The sequence below is a fragment of the Triturus cristatus genome, chromosome 1_2 (assembly GCF_964204655.1).
Source record: "Triturus cristatus chromosome 1_2, aTriCri1.1, whole genome shotgun sequence".
NCBI classification, from domain to species: domain Eukaryota; kingdom Metazoa; phylum Chordata; class Amphibia; order Caudata; family Salamandridae; genus Triturus; species Triturus cristatus.
Window position 1 is genome coordinate 1,152,268,308 of NC_140580.1, and position 19,032 is coordinate 1,152,287,339.

Here is a 19,032-nt window from a genome sequence, read left to right on the forward strand (position 1 = left end):
CGGGTCTGATTGCGTAGGGCCAGGAGGTATTTGAAGACGTCTGGAGGGGTCTTTAGGGGGGCCATCTCCCAACCTTCTTTTACTAGGCTGAGGGGCCCTCGCACAGGGTGCCCGTACAGGAGTTCGAAAGGGCTAAAACCGAGGGACTTCTGGGGAACTTCGCGGTAGGCGAAGAGGAGGCACGGGAGTAGTACATCCCACTGGCGACGGAGGGGCTCTTCCAATCCCCCAATCATCCCCTTGAGGGTGCGGTTAAAACGCTCCACTAGTCCGTTCCCTTGGGGGTGATAGGGGGTCGTGAATCTGTAGGTGACCCCGCATTGTTGCCAGAGGGACTTCATGTATTTGGATATAAAGTTCGTGCCTCGGTCGCTGACGACTTCTCGGGGGAAGCCTACCCGGGAGAAGATCCCCATTAGGGCCCGGCCAACCACCGGAGCGGTCACGGTCCGTAGGGGCACCGCCTCGGGGTAGCGGGTGGCATGGTCCACCAGTACTAAGATGAACCGGTGTCCTTGTGCCGTGCGGGGGTCCAGAGGCCCCACGATGTCTATCCCCACCCTCTCGAACGGGGTGGTGACCACAGGGAAGGGCTGCAGAGGGGCTTTCAGCTTCCGCCCACTCTTCCCGCTGGCTTGGCATGTGGGGCAAGATCGGCAGTGGTTCAGGACGTCATTCCTCATCTTTGGCCAGAAAAAGTGGGTCACTAGGCGGCTGTACGTTTTATCTTGGCCCAGGTGTCCAGCCAGGGGGACATCGTGGGCCAGGTTGAGCAGAAAGTCTCTGAAGCGGAGAGGTACCACCAGCACTCGACCGGCCCCCAGCTCGGCGATTCTTTGCTCGCTGTATAGCAGGTCGTTATCCCAGTAGACCCAGTGAGTTCCGGTGGAGTCCCCTGCGTTCTGGGCGCTGGCTTGTTGGCGGAGTCCCTCGAGGGAGGGACAGGTCTTTTGTTCCTGGCGGAACTGTGCTTGGGTGGGCCCCCCCTCTTGACGCCACTGAGCCAGGTCAGGAAGGTCCTGGGGTTGCGCGTCCCCTTCGGCCGTCGGGTCTGGGAGGCTGGCCTCGTCGTTGTCTTCTACTGGGGCGACTGGGGGCGGAGGTGCTGGCCATTCTGGTTCTTCCGATCGAGGGACGGCACGGGCGGCCATGGACCGGGTGGTTATGCAGGCCCAGTCCGGGAGGCCCAGCATCCCCAGGTGCTCTCTTCTCTCAACGGTGGCCCACGGGGAACTCTCGAGGTCATTCCCCAGGAGGCAGTCCACGGGGGCATCGTCCCGGACCGTCACCTTCAACAGGCCGGAGACCCCTCCCCATTCGAATGGAACGCAGGCCATTTGACACATACTTTCAGAGTTGTCTGCCGAGCGGACGGGGCAGAGAATGTTCGGCAGGATCTGCTCGGGCTTCACCAGGTGACAGCGGACGGCCGTCACACTGGCGCCTGTGTCACGCAAGGCCTCGGCTCGCTGTCCATTAATGGTCACCCACTGCCCGTATTTCCTGGTGTTAGCGGGTAGGGGAGCCCGCGGGACCATGTCTCTTCCCCCTAAGCACGCCAGGACCATGGCGGCCGGTTCCCACTCTTGCTGGGCCGGCTCATACTCCTCTGGTTCCTCCAATGATCGCTCTTCCTCCAGGGCGGCGGCAGCTACCTGGCGGGGCTTGGGTGTTTGGTTCTGCGGGCAGCTCGGGTCATTGGCGTAGTGGCCGACTCGCTGGCATCGGTGGCACGTGACGTTGGCTCGGACCCCAGGACGCCACGGGGGGTTGCCCCGACCGGCCGGAGCCGGGGTGCTGGCCACGGGTGTTGCGGGCAAGGCGTCTCTCCCTCGCCCCTGGCCCCCTCCTCCTCCCCGAGGACGGTGCTGGCCTTGGTTGTTTCTGTTCTGTTCGTGTGGCCCCCTCCGGCCCACTCGGGTGCTTTCCCATCGGTCAGCTTCGGCGGCGAGCTGCCGGGGGTCAGTCAGCTTACTGTCGAGGAGGTGCTGCCTGAGCTCGACGAAGCAGTTGTTCGACAGGTGCTCCCATACCATCAGGTTAAAGAGTTGTTCGTAGGTGGTGACCTGGCTCCCCTTTATCCAACCCTCGAAGGCACGGCTGAAATAGTTCACGTATTCTACCCAAGTTGTACCTGGGATCCGGGTGCAATCTCTGAACCTCTGGCGGTACATCTCGGGTGTGAGGCCGTAGCGGGTGAGGAGGGCAGCCTTCATGTGGTCGTAGGACGACATTTGGTGATCTGGGAGCTGCAGTAGGGCATCGCGCCCCTCGTTGATAAACCTCCCCCAGAGTCCGGCTCCCCAATCACTCCGGTCGATCCGGTGGGAGGTCATGGCGATCTCGTAGGCTTTAAACCACTGTTGTATGTCGTCTTCTCGGACATACTCGCGGACAACATCCTTGGGGATGTGGACTTTTTTCTCGATTGGCCCCGGGGTGTGTGGTCGCTCAGGCACCCCCAGTTCTTTATTCTGTTTCCGAAGTTCTATTTCCGCCAGTTTGCGCTCGTGCTCGAGCGTTATTTTTTTCTCCTCCAGCTCTCTCTGTCTCTGCTTCTCTTCTCGTTCATCTCGGAGCCGCATGTGCTCGAGGTTGAGTTTCTGTTCAGCTAACTTGAGCTCCCCATCCATCTTGAGTCGTGCCATTTCCAACTCGTGCAGTCTGGTTCTTTCTCTTTCTCGGATCTCCTCCTGCGAGAGGCCCGTTCCCCGCTCCTCGGGAGCCGTGGCGTTCCCCTCCGGTGTGATGCTGCTTTGGTCGGAGGGTCCGGCGACCCCAGTTTCTGCCCACGACTCTAGGGCGTGCTTTAGATCCTCTTTGGTACTCAGGCCGGTGGTAGCAATGCCAAGTTCTATGCAGAATTGTCTCAGTTCGCGGTGGTTGTATTCTTCTAATTTATCCATTTGGAATTTCTCGGTGGAGTTGCTATCTTTGGCTGACATCGTGTTGTTGTCGTGGGGTGAGCTACTCTCTGTACGATTACGCGTTGATTCGGATCGCGCCGCTGGCCACCAATGTTAGAAAGGATAGACGGACCGGGAGGGTCGGCCGGGGTCAGGAGGAGAGGTCTCCGGGGAGAGCCGTCTCCAGCGATCGTACAGATAAGTAACTTCCCCCCCACAGACAGATACCACACACGGATAAGGTTCAGTGTTCTTTATAAGCACTTCTTAAGGTACGGTTGAATGGTACAAGGAGGTCTGGACTCAGGGGTCCCCTCGGTTCAAGTCTCTCAAAGCAGGGTAAGGGGTAGCGGGACAGTCTGTCTACCAGTCAGGTAGTTTGGATGAGATGAGGATTAGCTCACAATCCTCGAGCTTAGTTGGTGCGGGCCGCGGCAGCGCCAGCAGGTCCCGGAAAGATGGTCGATGTACGGTCCGCGGCAGCGCCAGCAGGTCCCGGTGAGGATGGTCGTTACAACGGGCCGCGGCAGCGCCAGCAGGTCCCGGAAAGATGGTCGATGTACGGTCCGCGGCAGCGCCAGCAGGTCCCGGTGAGGATGGTCGTTACAACGGGCCGCGGCAGCGCCAGCAGGTCCCGACGAGGATGGATGTTGTAGAAGGCCGCGGCAGCGCCAGCAGGCAGGGCGATGGTTCACAAGAGCGGGCTACGGCAGCGCCAGTAGTCCGTCAAGGCTGAGTTCTCTCGGTGTCTCTCGACTCCAGGATACAACTGCCTTCCTGCTCCGGAGTTGCCCCAGTTATAGGGCAGGCGCCCTTTGATGTCCGGACCCTCGCACTTGGAGGTTGGAGGACCCGGGATGAAGGTGTCCAGACACCCAGCAGGGGGTGGAGCCAGCGCCTGGGGGAGCTGGAGGCGATCGGCACCTGGCGGGGGAAGAGCTCTTGACACTTCGTTCTCCCATTGACCTGCCAAGTGGTCCGCTCACCTCCTGGGTGGATGGTGGTGCCGGGATGTCGGGGCCGGCCAGGCCCGGGGTCAGGGTCGGGCCGAGGCCACGCGGCCTCGTGGTGCAGGGCCCAAGATGGCGGCTTGAACCGGCCGGGGGGGCCGGTGGGGCTGGGCCCCGTGATGAGTAGAGGTCCGAGGGCAAAAGGTCCGTCGGGAGACGGGGTACGGGTGCTTTTCGTGGGTTATGCCTGGTGGGCCGGAGCTCGGGCCCTGTCGTGCGGGGAGGGAGCAAGCCCTTCGTGTGGCCTGTCCAACACCTCGAGTGCCCTGCTCTGCAGCTTTTATGCCTCAAGTCGTTTGCTCTGCAGCTTTTATGCCTCAAGTGCCAGCCCCGCAGCTTTTATGCCTCGAGTGCCCGCCCTGCAGCTTTTATGCCCCGAGTGCCCTCACCGCAGCTTTTATACCTCGAGTGCCTGCCCTGCAGCTTTTATGCCTCGAGTGCCCTCCCCGCAGCTTTTATGCCTCGAGTGCCCGCCCTGCAGCTTTTATGACTCAAGTACCCGCCCTGCAGCTTTTATGCCTTGAGTGCCCGCCCTGCAGCTTTTATGCCCCGAGTGCCCTCCCCGCAGCTTTTATGCCTCGAGTGCCCGCCCTGCAGCTTTTATGACTCGAGTGCCTGCCCTGCAGCTTTTATGCCTCGAGTGCCTGCCCTGCAGCTTTTATGACTCGAGTGCCCGTCCTGCAGCTTTTATGCCTCAAGACATTTGCTCTGCAGCTTTTATGCCTCGAGTGCCCTGCCCGGCAGCTTTTATGCCTCAAGTCATTTGCCCTGCAGATTTTATGCCCCGAGTGCCCGCCCTGCAGCTTTTATGCCTCGAGTGCCCGCCCCGCAGCTTTTATGCCCCTAGTGCCTGCCCTGCAGCTTTTATGCCTCGAGTGCCCTGCTCTGCAGCTTTTATGCCTCGAGTGCCCTGTCCCGCAGCTTTTATGCCTCGAGTGCCCTGCCCCTCAGCTTTTATGCCTCAAGTGCCCGCCCCGCAGCTTTTATGCCTCGAGTGCCCGCCCCGCAGCTTTTATGCCCCGAGTGCCTGCCCTGCAGCTTTTATGCCTCGAGTGCCCTGCTCTGCAGCTTTTATGCCTCGAGTGCCCGCCCTGCAGCTTTTATGCCTCGAGTGCCCGACCCACAGCTTTTATGCCTCGAGTGCCCGCCCTGCAGCTTTTATGCCTCGAGTGCCCGCCCCGCAGCTTTTATGTCTCGAGTGCCCGCCCTGCAGCTTTTATGCCTCAAGTGCCCGCCCTGCAGCTTTTATGCCCCGAGTGCCCGCCCTGCAGCTTTTATGCCCCGAGTGCCCACCCTGCAGCTTTTATGCCCCGAGTGCCCGCCCTGCAGCTTTTATGCCCCGAGTGCCCGTCCTGCAGCTTTTCTGCCCCGAGTGCCCACCCTGCAGCTTTTATGCCTCGAGTCCTTTGCTCCGCAGCTTTTATGCCCCGAGTGCTTTTCTGTGTTCTGTATTCAAACCATCTAACCCTCCCGGCTGTATTTCTATACCTTGACTGATTCTCAGGTGTGTATATTACCACTCATACCAGGGGTGTTTGTATACCCTCGCTGAGTCCCAGGTGTGTGCATGCCTCCACACTGAGCTCTAAGTGTATATATGCGTCCGTTCTGAGACCTAGGTGTGTATATGCCTCTGTCCTGAGTCCCAAGTGTGTATATGCCTTGGTTCTGAGCCGCAGGTGTGCATGTGCCTCCGTTCGGAGTCCCAGGCGTGTATAGGCCAATATTCTGATCCCCAGGTGTGTATATACCTCCGTTCTGAGCCACAGGTGTGTATATGCCTTCGTAGTGAGCCCTATGTGTCTATATGCCTCTGCATTGAGTCCCAGGTGGGTACATGCCTCCGTTCTGAGTCCCAGGTGGGTACATGCCTCCGTTCTGAGTCCCAGGTGTATATATGCCTTTGTTCTGAGGCCCAGGTGTGTATATGCCTCTGTTCTGAGCCCCAGGTGTGTAGATGCCTGAATTCTAAGTTTCAGGTTTATATGTTCCTGCTTTCTGAGCCCCAGGTGCATATATGCTCCACACTGACCTTCAAGTGTATATATGCCTCTGTTCTGAGCCCTAAGTGTATATATGCCCCTGCACTGAGTCCCAGTTGTGTATATGCCTTTGTTCTGAGGTCCAGGTGCGTATGTGTCTCCAATCTGAGGCCCAGGTGTGTATAGGCCTCTGTTCTGAGGTAAAGGAGTGTATATGCCGCCGTTCTGAGGCCCAGGTGTGTATAAGCCTCCGTTTTGAGCCCCAGGTGTGTATATGCCTCCGTTCTGGGGCCTAGGTGTGTATATGCCCCCACACTGAGCTCCAATTGTACATATGCCTCCGTTCTGAGTCCCAGATGTGTATATGCCTCTGTTCCGAGTCCCAGATGTGTATATGCCTCAGTTCTGAGTCCCAGATCTGTATACGCCTCTGTTCTGAGTTCCAGGTGTGTATATGTCTCTGTTCTGAGTTCTAGGTGTATATATGCCTTTTCTCTGAGCCCCAGGTGTGTATATGCCTCTGTTCTGAGTTCTAGGGGTATATGTGCCTTTTCTCTGAGGCCCAGGTGTGTATATGTCTCCAGTCTGAGTTCCAGGTGTGTATATGTCTCCGTTCTGAGTCTCAGGTGTGTATGCGCCTCTGTTCTGTGCCTCAGGTACGTATATGTCTCCGTTCTGAGCCCCAGGTGTATATGTGCCTGCGTTCTGAGTCCCAGGTGTGTATATGTCTCCACACTGAGCTCCAAGTATACATATGCCTTAGTTCTGAGTCCCAGATGTGTATATGCCTCCATTGTGAGTCCCAGGAGTGTATATGCCTCCGTTAGTGTATATGCCTCTGTTCTGAGTCCCAGGAGTGTATATGCCTCCATTCTGAGTCCCAGGAGTGTATATGCCTCCGTTCTGAGTCTCAGGAGTGTATATGCCTCTGTTCTGAGCCCCAGGTGTGTATATGCGTCCCCTGAGCCCCAGGTGTGCATTTGCTTCTGTTCTGAGTCTTCGGTATATATATGCCTCCGTACTGAGTCCTGGGTGTTTATATGCCTCTGCACTGAGTCCCATGTGTGTACATGCCTCCATTTCGAGCCACAGGCTTGTTTATGCCTCTGTTCTGAGGCCCAGGTGTATCTATGCCTCGTTCTTAGCCCTAGGTGGATATATACATTTGTTATGAAGCCCAGGTGTGTATATACCTCGGTTCTAAGCCACAGGTGTGTGTATGCCTCCGTTCTGAGCCCTAGGTGTGTATATGCCTCTGTTCTGAGCCCCAGGTGTGTATATGGCTGCATTCTTTGGCCCAGGTGTATATGTGCCTGCCTTTTGAGTCCCTGGTGCATATATGCTCCACACTGACGTCAAAGTGTATATATGCCTCCGTTCTGAGCCCCAGGTGTGTATATGCCTCTGTTCTGAGTTCTAGGTGTATATTTGCCTTTTCTCTGAGGCCCAGGTGTGTATATGTCTCCAGTCTGAGTCCCAGGTGTGTATATGCCTCCGTTCTGAGTCCCAGGTATGTATATGCCTCCATTCTGAGCTCCAGGTGTATATGTCCCTCTGTTCTGTGCCGCAGGTGTGTATATGCCTCTGTTCTGAGTTCTAGGTGTATATATGCCTTTTCTCTGAGGCCCAGGTGTGCATATGTCTCCAGTCTGAGGCCCAGGTGTGTATATGTCTCCAGTCTGAGGCCCAGGTGTGTATATGTTTCCAGTCTGAGGCCCAGGTGTGTATATGCCTCTGTCCTGAGTTCTAGGGGTATATATGCCTTTTCTCTGAGTCCCAGGTGTGTATATGCCTCCGTTCTGAGCCCCAGGTATGTATATGCCTGCATTCTGAGTCCCAGGTGCATACATGCCTCCACACTGAGCTCTAAGTGTATATATGTCTCAGTTCTGAGCCCCAGGTGTGTATATGCCTCTGTTCTGAGTCCCAGGTATGTATATGCCCCTGTTCTGAGTCCCAGGTATGTATATGCCTCCATTCTGAGCTCCAGGTGTATATGTCCCTCTGTTCTGTGCCGCAGGTGTGTATATGCCTCTGTTCTGAGTTCTAGGTGTATATATGCCTTTTCTCTGAGGCCCAGGTGTGTATATGCCCCTGTTCTGAGTCCCAGGTATGTATATGCCTCCATTCTGAGCTCCAGGTGTATATGTCCCTCTGTTCTGTACCGCAGGTGTGTATATTTCTCCTAAGTCCCCCATGTGTGCTAATACCCCCGCAGCACAGAGTGTTCACAGAGTGGGAAATACGTCTTCTCTTAGTCCTCAGGTGTGTGTATTTCCTCCCAGAGCTTCAGGTGTGTAGAAATATCCTGCCAGAACCTCAGGCGCCGATATGCCTCAACTTTGACCTCAGCTGTGTATAAACCTTATCTCTGAGCCCTCATGTGCACAAATACCTTTCCTCAGAGTTTCCCAGGCACGTATATGGTTTCTGTAGTCCCCAAGTGTATATATGCCCCAACTTTAAGGCCCACACATGTGCATATACCTCTTCTCAGAACTGCCCAGGTCTGTGTATGAGTGTTCAGACAAAATATCGAGTACAAAAGATCGGCTTACCAAGTATTTAGTCGAAAACATTGTGATATGGTAATAACGGCAACAAGAATATCATTGTCAAGAATATCGGATTGAAGGTAAGTAATATTGTTTCTGAAAATATCGAAATCATTATTATCGTTTACAAAATATATTTTGTTTTACTTCAATTTTTTAATTATTGGTATGTATTTTGGTGTATATTTTAAATGTATATGATGTAAACAAATATATAATTACTGTTTATGTTTTTTAATATGGTTCTTACATTTTAAGTAGTTATTAAATTAAATTTATTTATTTTTTGTGATTTTTAGTATAGGGGACAGGGTGGGAAGTTTTTAATTATAATACATTAATGATTATTTTTAAATTAATATTAATTATTTAATTGATAATTAATTATGTTATTTGTGCAATTCCATTTTTTACATTTAGGGGCTGATTACGATGTCAGTCAGAAAGGCTCCGAACAAGGTTCGAATTTACCTAACCTACATTCCGATTATGATGAAAAGGTAACCGTTCAGTCTTTCAGACTCGATTCTGACCGGCATTCGGAGACTCCGAGTCGGTCGGAGTCGAATTGTCACATCTATGGACCACGTTTCCGACCGACGTATTATGATGTCGGATTTGGACAGCCTTTCAGAATCGGTCTGTCCGACATGAAACGGCTGTCAGAAACTGACTTTGGGGGCCCATTAGCAGGCCCCCCTTCACCTGGAGACCCCCAGTTGGGGCCCATGGGGGCACTCATCGGACCCCTCTTTAGAACCATGCACAGTGTGCCAGGCACCATGGGGGGCCTGCCACAGGGTGCAAGGTTTTCCGCAACCACCCCTTTTTAGGTCTCGCCTGACCCAGCGCATGCGCTGGTCTGGCGAGACTTATAGAGAGGGCTCCAAAAAGTGCTACCAGGCCAGCCTAGAGCTACAATGCATGTGCGCGGGTGCGAGCTCCGCGCTTTACCGCGATTACTTTCACTTTAGCGGCCGCTTTGATGTTTGATCGTGATCGGGATCCCTTTCACTTTCGCGGCCGCACGGCCGCTTGGCATAGCCAATAGGTCTCGCTTTTGGGACCTTATAAGTCTGTAGTTATGCATTTATAAGGTCCCAAAGGCGAGACCTATTGGCTATGCCAATGCTTGTTTAAATGGGAGCCTATGTTGTCGTTTGGAACACAAGCTCCCATTGAAGTCAATGGGAGTCCAACCAAACGGTGTTCAGAAACATCATAATCGGTCGGTCATACTCACCGATATATATTTTGTAAAAATTTTTTAGGAGTTTGTTGTGTGTTTTGTGGGGGTATATTGTGGGAAACAAATTGTTCATATTTAATTAATAATTGTTTTTTATTAATGATAATTAGTTTGTTGATAAATATTTTTGTTGATAGTGGAAATAATTTGCTTTTTAAAGTTAAGTTTTAGGTGCGGATTTTGGAGTTTTGAAGGGGTATATGGTGGGAAGCAACTAAATTAAAATTATTCGAGAAATACTTTTTTGTTAATAAATAATGTATAAATAAAAATATTTATTTACATTAAAAATATTTTTGTATTTTATTATAATAATATCTGTAGTTATTTATATGTATTTAACAATATAATATGTATTTCTTTTATTTAATTTTTAATATAAAATAGTTTTAACATTTATATTTTTATTTGTTTACTATGTTTTTTAAATGATTTTATTGTGTTGAAGGGAATTTGTTTCTTCCTAATGTTGCATTGACTGCGGTCGAAATTGTGATTTTTAACCCTTCCCAGTCCAACACTTTCCCTAATTTTGCACTAATTGAACTGGGAATAGTAAATTTGACCACTCTACAATCCAACACTTTCCCTACTGTTGCACTCATTGAAGCGGCAATAGTAAGTTTTAGCCCTCTGCAATCCAACAGTTTCTCTACTGTTGTATTTAGTGTACCGGTACTTGTACATTTTACACCTTCTGAGTGTGACACTTTGTCTACTCTTGTATAAATTGTAGTGGGAGTAGTATATGTATTATTTGTAAAATGTTGTAGCTTACTTTATATTGTTTACATTTATATTAATATGTGTTTCGTTGTTTAAAATATAATATTTATAATTATTAATGTTTTTAATATTTTATTTATTTTTGTAAATTGATTTAAAAAAATATGTTACTTTTTTATTTGAAATTAAAATGGTTTTATTTTATGTTATTGGATATATGTTCATATATTTATTTTTTATATTATTACATTAAAAAAGTTTTAAATTATAATATAAATTAAAAACATTAATTTAATAATATTAAATTAGATATACAATAGCATATATATTAATATGCTTGTTGCTTTTAATCTTTGAAAATAATTATCTTTTTCAAAATACTTTTTCAATGTATTTATTATATTTAATATATTAGTATTATTATTTTATTTAATTAATGTTTACTATTTAAATTTATACATATTTAAAAATCGACTGTTTTAGTCAACTATATTAGTGACAACTATATTTTTCCAGATAATTTTGTAATTTTAATTTTAAGTATAGGCAGTCGATATTTTTGACTTGATATTATTGTATGTAGATATTTTGGTGGTCGATATTTTGTCAGTGAACCGTGTGAATACTCCTCGCCAAACCCCAGATGTTTGTATGCCTTCTTTCTGAGCCATGGGTGAAAATATGCCTCACCTTTAAACCTTCATTAGCTCCTATAACCCCCTCATGTCTGTAATAGTTCCCTCTGAATCCCCAGGTGTATACTTCCTCCTCTCACACTCCAGGTGTGTACATCCCTCTCCCAATAGCCCCAGGCATGTACCGTCCCCCCTCAGATACCCTGTTTTTATATGCACAATCTCCAAGCCCCCAAGTGTGCCGGTACCTCTTTCCAGGTGAGTATATACCTCCTCTCAGAGTTCTGCAAGTGTGTATCCTTTCAGAGCCCCAGGGATGTAATTCCGCTTCTGAGAGTTCCCTGGGTGTGTCAATGGTCTTCTCAGAGCCCTGGGTGTACATATACCTTGTCTCAGAGCCCGTATGTATTCCTCACAGAGTCCCAGCTGTGTATGCACCTCATCCCAGAGCCCCAGCTATGACCACATACACGCATTACAGAATACCATGTGTGTTTATACCTCATCTCTGAGCCCCAGGTGAGTTTATACTCCTTGCGGAGTCCAAAATGTGAATATACCTCCTTTCTGAGCCCTCGGTGTGTATGCATTCCTCACAGAGTTCCACCTATGTATGTACCTCATCTCTGAGCCCCAGGTGAGTGTATACTTGTTGCGGAGTCCCAAATGTGTATATACCTCCTTTCAGAGCCCCAGGTGTATATGCATTCCTCACAGAGTCCCAGCTGTGTATGGACCTCTTTCCAGAGCCCCAGTTAGACCACATACACTCCCTACAGAATACCATGTGTGTTTATACCTCATCTCTGAGCCCCAGGTGAGTATATACTCCTTGTGGAGTCCCAAATGTGAATATACCTCCTTTCAGAGCCCCCGGTGTGTATGCATTCCTCACAGAGTCCCAGCTGTGTATGTACCTCTTCCCAGAGCCCCAGTTATGACCACATACACTCCTTACAGAATGGCAGGTGTGCATATACCTCATCTCAGAGCCTAAGGTGAGTGTGACTTCTCGCAGAGTCCAAGTCTGTCTATAGCCCATCTCAGAGTGCCAGGTGTGCATATACCTCATCTCAGAGCCCCAGGTGAGTGTGCACTCCTCGCGGGGTCCAAGTCTGTCTATAGCCCATCTCAGAGTGCCAGGTGTGCATATACCTCATCGTAGAGCCCCAGGTGAGTATGCACTCCTCGCGGGGTCAAAGTCTGTCTATAGCTCATCTCAGAGTGCCAGGTGTGCATATACCTCATCGTAGAGCCCCAGGTGAGTGTGTGATCCTCGCAGGGTCCAAGTCTGTCTAAAGCCCATCTCAGACTGCCAGGTGTGCATATACCTCATCGTAGAGCCCCAGGTGAGTATATACTCCTTGTGGAGTCCCAAATGTGAATATACCTCCTTTCAGAGCCCCCGGTGTGTATGCATTCCTCACAGAGTCCCAGCTGTGTATGCACCTCATCCCAGAGCCCCTGCTATGACCACATACACTCCTTACAGAATACCATGTGTGTTTATACCTCATCTCTGAGCCCCAGGTGAGTATATACTCCTTGCGGAGTCCCAAATGTGAATATACCTCCTTTCAGAGCCCCCGGTGTGTATGCATTCCTCACAGAGTCCCAGCTGTGTATGGACCTCTTTCCAGAGCCCCAGTTAGACCACATACACTCCCTACAGAATACCATGTGTGTTTATACCCCATCTCTGAGCCCCAGGTGAGTATATACTCCTTGTGGAGTCCCAAATGTGAATATACCTCCTTTCAGAGCCCCCGGTGTGTATGCATTCCTCACAGAGTCCCAGCTGTGTATGTACCTCTTCCCAGAGCCCCAGTTATGACCACATACACTCCTTACAGAATACCATGTGTGTTTATACCTCATCTCTGAGCCCCAGGTGAGTTTATTCTCCTTGCGGAGTCCCAAATGTGTATATACTCCTTTCAGAGCCCTCGGTGTGTATGCATTCCTCACAGAGTCCCAGCTGTGTATGTACCTCATCCCAGAGCCCAGGTATGATCATATACACTCCTTACAGAATGGCAGGTGTGCATATACCTCATCTCAGAGCCTAAGGTGAGTGTGCACTTCTCGCAGAGTCCAAGTCTGTCTATAGCCTATCTCAGAGTGCCAGGTGTGCATATACCTCATCTCAGAGCCCCAGGTGAGTATGCACTCCTCGCGGGGTCCAAGTCTGTCTATAGCCCATCTCAGAGTGCCAGGTGTGCATATACCTCATCTCAGAGCCCCAGGTGAGTATGCACTCCTCGCGGGGTCCAAGTCTGTCTATAGCCCATCTCAGAGTGCCAGGTGTGCATATACCTCATTGTAGAGCCCCAGGTGAGTGTGCACTCCTCGCAGGGTCCAAGTCTGTCTATAGCCCATCTCAGAGTGCCAGGAGTGCATATACCTCATCGTTGAGCCCAGGTGAGTGTGCACTCCTCGCAGGGTCCAAGTCTGTCTATAGCCCATCTCAGAGTGCCAGGTTTGCATATACCTCATCTCATAGCCCCAGGTGAGTGTGCACTCCTCCCAGAGTCCAAGTCTGTCTATAGCGCATCTCAGAGTGCCAGGTGTGCAAATACCTCATCTCAGAGCCCCAGGTGAGTGTGCACTCCTCGCAGGGTCCAAGTCCGTCTATAGCCCATCTCAGAGTGCCAGGTGTGCATATACCTCATCGTAGAGCCCCAGGTGAGTGTGCACTCCTCGCGGGGTCCAAGTCCGTCTATAGCCCATCTCAGAGTGCCAGGTGTGCATATACCTCATCGTAGAGCACCAGGTAAGTGTGCACTCCTCGCAGGGTCCAAGTCCGTCTATAGCCCATCTCAGAGTGCCAGGTGTGCAAATACCTCATCTCGAGCCCCAGGTGAGTGTGCACTCCTCGCGGGGTCCAAGTCTGTCTATAGCCCATCTCAGAGTACCAGGTGTGCATATACCTCATCTCAGAGCCCCAGGTGAGTGTGCACTCCTCGCGGGGTCCAAGTCCGTCTATAGCCCATCTCAGAGTGCCAGGTGTGCATATACCTCATCGTAGAGCCCCAGGTGAGTGTGCACTCCTCGCGGGGTCCAAGTCTGTCTATAGCCCATCTCAGAGTGCCATGTGTGCATATACCTCATCACAGAGCCCCAGGTGAGTGTGCACTCCTCGCGGGGTCCACGTCTGTCTAAAGCCCATCTCAGAGTGCCAGGTGTGCCATACCTCATCGTAGAGCCCCAGGTGAGTGTGCACTCCTCACAGGGACCAAGTCTGTCTATAGCCCATCTCAGAGTGCCAGGTGTGCATATACCTCATCTCAGAGCCCCAGGTGAGTGTGCACTCCTCGCTGGGTCCAAGTCCGTCTATAGCCCATCTCAGGGTGCCAGGTGTGCAAATACCTCATCTCCGAGCCCCAGGTGAGTGTGCACTCCTCGCGGGGTCCAAATCTGTCTATAGCCCATCTCAGAGTACCAGGTGTGCATATACCTCATCTCAGAGCCCCAGGTGAGTGTGCACTCCTCGCGGGGTCCAAGTCTGTCTATAGCCCATCTCAGAGTGCCAGGTGTGCCATACCTCATCGTAGAGCCCCAGGTGAGTGTGCACTCCTCGCGGGGTCCAAGTCCGTCTATAGCCCATCTCAGAGTACCAGGTGTGCATATACCTCATCGTAGAGCCCCAGGTGAGTGTGCACTCCTCGCGGGGTCCAAGTCTGTCTATAGCCCATCTCAGAGTACCAGGTGTGCATATACCTCATCTCAGAGCCCCAGGTGAGTGTGCACTCCTCGCGGGGTCCAAGTTCGTCTATAGCCCATCTCAGAGTGCCAGGTGTGCATATACCTCATCGTAGAGCCCCAGGTGAGTGTGCACTCCTCGCGGGGTCCAAGTCTGTCTATAGCCCATCTCAGAGTGCCATGTGTGCATATACCTCATCTCAGAGCCCCAGGTGAGTGTGCACTCCTCGCGGGGTCCAAGTCTGTCTATAGCCCATCTCAGAGTGCCAGGTGTGCCATACCTCATCGTAGAGCCCCAGGTGAGTGTGCACTCCTCGCGGGGTCCAAGTCTGTCTATAGCCCATCTCAGAGTGCCAGGTGTGCACATACCTCATCGTAGAGCTCCACAAATGTGCATTCTCCTTGCAGAGTCCCACGGGTATATAAACGTCATCTCATACCCCAGGTGAGCATGTACTCCTCGCAGAGTCGCAGGTGTGTATATACTGCTAACAGAACCCCCAGGTGTGTGTATGCTCTGCGCAGATTCCCAGGTGTGTATACCTCATCTCAGAGACCCAGGTGTGTATGCTCCCCGCAGAGTCTCAGGTGTGTACATACCTCATCTCAGAGCCCCAGGTGAGTGTGCACTCCTCGCGGGGTCCAAGTCTGTCTATAGCCCATCTCAGAGTACCAGGTGTGCATATACCTCATCTCAGAGCCCCAGGTGAGTGTGCACTCCTCGCGGGGTCCAAGTTCGTCTATAGCCCATCTCAGAGTGCCAGGTGTGCAAATACCTCATCTCCGAGCCCCAGGTGAGTGTGCACTCCTCGCGGGGTCCAAGTCCGTCTATAGCCCATCTCAGAGTGCCAGGTGTGCATATACCTCATCTCAGAGCCCCAGGTGAGTGTGCACTCCTCGCGGGGTCCAAGTCTGTCTATAGCCCATCTCAGAGTGCCAGGTGTGCCATACCTCATCGTAGAGCCCCAGGTGAGTGTGCACTCCTCGCGGGGTTCAAGTCTGTCTATAGCCCATCTCAGAGTGCCATGTGTGCAAATACCTCATCTCAGAGCCCCAGGTGAGTGTGCACTCCTCGCGGGGTCCAAGTCTGTCTATAGCCCATCTCAGAGTGCCAGGTGTGCATATACCTCATCTCAGAACCCCAGGTGAGTGTGCACTCCTCGCAGGGTCCAAGTCTGTCTATAGCCCATCTCAGAGTGCCAGGTGTGCACATACCTCATTGTAGAGCTCCACAAATGTGCATTCTCCTTGCAGAGTCCCACGGGTATATAAACTTCATCTCATACCCCAGGTGAGCATGTACTCCTCGCAGAGTCGCAGGTGTGTATATACTTCTAACAGAACCCCCAGGTGTGTGTATGCTCTGCGCAGAGTCCCAGGTGTGTATACCTCATCTCAGAGACCCAGGTGTGTATGCTCCCCGCAGAGTCTCAGGTGTGTACATACCTCATATCAGAGCCCCAGATGAGTATGTTGTCCCCACAGAGTCCCAGGTGTGTATATACCTTCTCTCAAAGACCCAGGTGTGTGTATGCTGCTCTCCACAGAGTTACAGGTGTGTACGTACCTCTCTCAGAGTCCCAGGTGTGTACCTACCTCTCTCAGAGTCCCAGGTATGTACGTACTTTTCTCAGAACCCCAGGTGTGTAAATTCCTCATCTCGGAGACCCAGGGGTGTACCTACTCTTCACAGAGCTCCAGATGTGTCACATACCGGCCTTCGGCGCCCCCTTGTGCATGTACTTCTCTCAAAGTCCGAGGTGTGTAAATACCTCATCTCAGAGGCCCAGTTGTGTGTATGCTCCCCACAGAGTCCCAGGTGAGATTATACCTCATCTCAGAGCCCCCGGAATATATGTACCTCATCTCAGAGTCCCAGGTGTGTGTATGCCTCATCTCAGAGACCCCAGGGTGATTGTACCTCTCTCAGAGTCCAAGATGTGTGTATGCTCCCTGCAGAGTCCAAGGTGTGTATATTCCTCATTTCAGAGTCCCAGGTGTCTATATATGTCTACCAGAGTCCCAGGCGAGTGTATATCTCATCTCAGAGACCCAGGTGTGTACATACCTCTCTCAAAGTCCCAGAGTTGTGTATGCTCCCCACAGAGTCCCATGTGTGTATATACCTCATCTCAGAATCCCAAGTGTGTATGTATATCTCTCAGAGTCCAGGTGTGCATGTACTTCTCTCAGAGTCCCAGGTGTATAAATACCTCATCTCAGAGACCATGGGGTGTATGCACCTCTCTCAGAGTCCCAGGCGAGTGTATATCTCATCTCAGAGACCCAGGTGTGTACATACCTCTCTCAAAGTCCCAGGGTTGTGTATGCTCTCCACAGAGTCCCATGTGTGTATATACCTCATCTCAGATTCCCAAGTGTGTATGTATGTCTCTCAGAGTCCCAGGTGTGCATGTACTTCTCTCAGAGTCCCAGGTGTGTAAATACCTCATCTCAGAGACCATGGGGTGTATGCACCTCTCTCAGAGTCCCAGGTGTGTGTATGCTCCCCGCAGAGTATCAGGTGAGAGTATACCTCATCTCAGAGCCCCATGTGTGTAGTTACCTCTCTCAGAGCCCCAGGTGTGCATGTACCTCATCTCAGAGCCCCAGGTGTGTATTTACCTCCCTCAGATCCCCAGGTGTGTATGTACCTCATGTCAGAGCCCCAGGTGTGTATTTACCTCCGTCAGATCCCCAGGCGTCCATGTACCTCATGTCAGAGCCCCAGGTGCGTACATACCTCAGGTGTGAATGTGCCTCCCTCAGAGACCCAGGCGTCCATGTACCTCACGTCAGAGCCCCAGGTGTGTACATACCTCAGGTGTGTATGTGCCTCCCTCAGAGACCCAGGCGTGCATGTACCTCATGTCAGAGGCCCAGGTGTGTACATACCTCAGGTGTGAATGTGCCTCCCTCAGAGACCCAGGCGTGCATGTACCTCATGTAAGAGCCCCAGGTGTGTACATACCTCAGGTGTGTATGTACCTCCCTCAGAGACCCAGGCGTGCATGTACCTCATGTCAGAGCACCAGGTGTGTACATACCTCAGGTGTGAATGTGCCTCCCTCAGAGACCCAGGCGTCCATGTCCCTCATGTCAGAGCCCCAGGTGTGTATGTACCTCCCTCAGAGCCCCAGGCGTGCATGTACCTCATGTCAGAGCCCCAGGTGTGTACATACCTCAGGTGTGAATGTGCCTCCCTCAGAGACCCAGGCGTCCATGTCCCTCATGTCAGAGCCCCAGGTGTGTATGTACCTCCCTCAGAGCCCCAGGCGTCCATGTCCCTCATGTCAGAGCCCCAGGTGTGTATGTACCTCCCTCAGAGACCCAGGCGTGTAAGTACCTCCCTCAGAGCCCCATGCGTGCATGTACCTCATGTCAGAGCCCCAGGTGCGTACATACCTCAGGTGTGAGTGTGCCTCCCTCAGAGACCCAGGCGTGCATGTACCTCCCTCAGAGCCCCAGGCGTGCATGTACCTCATGTCAGAGCCCCAGGTGCGTACATACCTCAGGTGTGAGTGTGCCTCCCTCAGAGACCCAGGCGTGTATGTACTTCCCTCAGAGCCCCAGGCGTGCATGTACCTCATGTCAGAGCCCCAGGTGTGTATGTAGCTCCTCAGAGACCCAGGCGTCCATGTACCTCATGTCAGAGCCCCAGGTGCGTACATACCTCAGGCGTGCATGTACCTCCCTCAGAGCCCCAGGCGTGCATGTACCTCATGTCAGAGCCCCAGGTGTGTACATACCTCAGGTGTGAGTGTGCCTCCCTCAGAGACCAAGGCGAGTATGTACTCCGCATAGTCGCAGGTGTGTACATACCTGCCGCCGGAGCTCCAGGTGTGTTATTCCTCCTCTCCTCGTCCCCCACCTCCACTGCCTCGCCCGGCTCCCTCCGAGTGCCAGCCCATGGCTGCCCCTCGGTCTCCTGCCCCGGTCCTCCCTGGCGGGGTATCGTTTCCTGCTGCCGTGTTTCTTTTCATTAATAATTCACGAGGCTGTTTGCGGATGGCTGTGTCAACAAAGGCATTGCCCTGGGACGCGGCTCCTGGTCAGACCAGGCGGTACCAGTATACCCCGCTCCCGAGGGGACCGAAGGCCGCAGGGACAGGCGAGGGGAGCCTGGTACCGACTCGGGATATTGGGCAATCACTCCTCAAAGCCGAGCCCTTATCGGCAGATAAGAGAAACCGCGGGAGATTAATCATGGTGAAGCCGGTGCCAACCACCAGCAGAACCCTTACCCTGACCTCCGGCCTAGCGCCGC

The 19,032-nt window shown here is 52.0% G+C and overlaps 1 protein-coding gene across 2 annotated transcripts in view; it reads right to left on the reverse strand.

Moving 5' to 3' along the window:
- PRRT1B (proline rich transmembrane protein 1B) overlaps positions 1-18,752 on the reverse strand; it is a 166,276-nt gene extending 147,524 nt beyond the window's left edge. Inside the window, exon 1 of one of the 2 annotated variants that reach the window (XM_085613932.1) lies at positions 18,588-18,752. The gene's annotated coding sequence lies outside the window, so the exon portion shown is untranslated. Of the gene's footprint in view, positions 1-18,514 lie in introns of both variants that reach the window. The other variant, XM_085613931.1, reaches the window with a different exon arrangement.
- Between the last annotated feature and the right edge of the window lie 280 nt (positions 18,753-19,032).